Consider the following 2,382-nt stretch of genomic DNA (forward strand, 5'->3'; position numbering starts at 1 on the left):
AGCTGCCCGCGGTCGGACGCTCACGGGAGGACGGGGTAAGTCTGTGGCTGTGTGCAATGCTTTATTCATATTCTGCTTGCACAGAAATCAGTTTCTACAGGCAAAACTCTCCTTGGGCGTGATCCCGTGCAACGCTGTTGAGGTGTCATACGGGCTGAAACGGGTGAGGGCATTTTACATGCAGAGCGAGCAAAACCCCTGTAGTGCTCCAAGACACAGGGCTGGATGCTGCTCCTCATTCCTCCCCTTCACACCCAGCTTGGCTCTAATTCTACTGCTGTTTTCCAGGTAAGCATGTGGCTAATGGCTTGTGTGATTCACCTTCAGTTAATTAACTGGAAGTTAATTTAAAAAATTAACTATTTTTTTCTGACTTTGCCTTGTTAAGTCAACGCAGATTTCAAATTTTTGAATAGTTCTTAGGTGTTTTCTACTTACAGCTCAAAATTTCTCCTCCTCCTCAGAGTACAGACCCTCTGCCCCTTTTGTTAACACATTATTGTGTATATTATGACTTGCTTTTCACCAAGTGGGTGTCAAATCCAGGCCATGGGTAGTGTGGGGAACATGAAGCCCGTGACTTTGGGGATTTCTGTCACCCTGAGAGCTGAGCTGGTCATTGCCGCTGCAGCGGTTCTGGTTTGGGTAGAAGGGAAAGGACCCAGCTGTTGCCAGCATGGCTTCTCTCTGCCGTGGGGTGGGATTTTGGAGCTGTGTGGATGATGATGCCAGAAGGCAGCAACACAACATTATGAATAGAAAATTCCTCATTTGGAATGGTTCAGGTTTTGGGAAAAGCAGTGGAAGACAGAGGAAAGCAAATGGTCAAGGACTGCAACAGCCGCAGACCTCTGTGTTAGAGGCTTTAGCCGGGGGCTTAGCGATCATCAGCATTCCCTACCCTCTGGATTAGACTCTCAGCTTTACTAAAACAGGAGTTAAAGGCCAGGTTAAGGAAATGACACCCTGTTTCAGCCAGGCATGGGGGGGCCCTGGTGAGGACAAATTGGTTCTCGACCCCTCCTGAGCTGTTCAAGCCACATTCCGTCATCAGCCACCACAGTCGGCCACCCCAGAGCACAGGGGAAGGAGCAGTTCAACTGCCCATTTCTCTGGCTGACCGAAGCCAGGAGAGACCGAAGACACCTCTGTCTGAAAACGCATCAACTGTAAAAATGCCCTCAAGCCTGTTTTCTTCCCAGGGTCTGTTCCACATCCCTCAGGATGCAGTGCAGAGCTGCGAGCTGTGACTGCAGGGCTGGCCGAGAGCAGCCGCCTGGAAATGACTCGTTACACGGAGCCCTGAGCCTTTTGGGGACACACTGGGATGTGTGACATCATACCCCAAAGGCAGCGTGGGCAGTGGCCGGTACAAGAGCCAAGGTGTAAATCCAAGCGCTTCACCATCATCAAGAGTGTCTGATTTCAGAATCATCCACGCAGGGATGTGAGGCTCCCAAATGGCCAGGGCAATGTTTTGCCACTGGTGAGACACCAACGAGTTGTTCCTCTGCATCCCAAGAAGGGACAGTCTCAGTGCCTGCCAGGCTGAGCCCGGTGCTGCCGTGACCGTCTCACCCCTTGCCCCACCATCCCTCCTGCCAACAGGAGCCTGGCACAACCTTGGGTCACCCCATGGTGTGCTCAATGGAAAGAGCAGCTTTGGAGGATGGGAAGGGCATTGGGATGCCCCCGGAGCACCAGCCTCCCAGCTGCTCCGTCTGCGGGGCTGGGAAGTCTGGCAGCAGAGGGGGAGTGGGTCGGTGAGCCCCTTGCCAACTGCGCAGTGACAAAACCAGCTGGAATAATGGTAGCGTGGGGGATGCAGGGCTCTCACGGGTGATTTTAAATGCAGAGGCTTTTGGAGCCAAGCAGTAACAGCACCATCTCTTTCCCCTTCCCCATCACAGTTCGTGGTGGTGAACATTGTCACTACTCCTGCGGTGCCTTTGTAGCCCCTTCTCTTTCGTTTGCAGTATGATGAAAGTCAAGCTGAGGGCGGCAGGTTTGAGCCTGCTTCCCGCAAGGTCTTGACAAGCAAGACTTGGCCCCTTGCACCTGCCAGGTCTCCTGTGGGGGCTAGGATAAATAATGGCCAACTTTTGGCCACAGATCTTCAGGATCAGGGATCATTTGAAAACCTGCCTCTGCTGCGTCAGCCGCTGTTGCCTCTGGTCCAGGTCAGCCTTAAGATGATGGGCTCAGGTGACTTCTCTGCTTTCTCTTTTCCACCCCACCCCTTGCAGGTCAGCACAGAGGGTTCTCCTAAGTCCCTGGAGCTGCTGGCCTCCCTCATGAACACCAGCACGGACTGCGTGCCCCTGGGGCTGCACCCCAGCATCCCTGCCCTGGGCGCCCTTCTCCTGCTGGGCTGCATCCTGC

The sequence above is a fragment of the Eurypyga helias genome, unplaced genomic scaffold, assembly GCF_000690775.1.
Source record: "Eurypyga helias isolate BGI_N326 unplaced genomic scaffold, ASM69077v1 scaffold16565, whole genome shotgun sequence".
Classification (NCBI taxonomy): Eukaryota; Metazoa; Chordata; class Aves; order Eurypygiformes; family Eurypygidae; genus Eurypyga; species Eurypyga helias.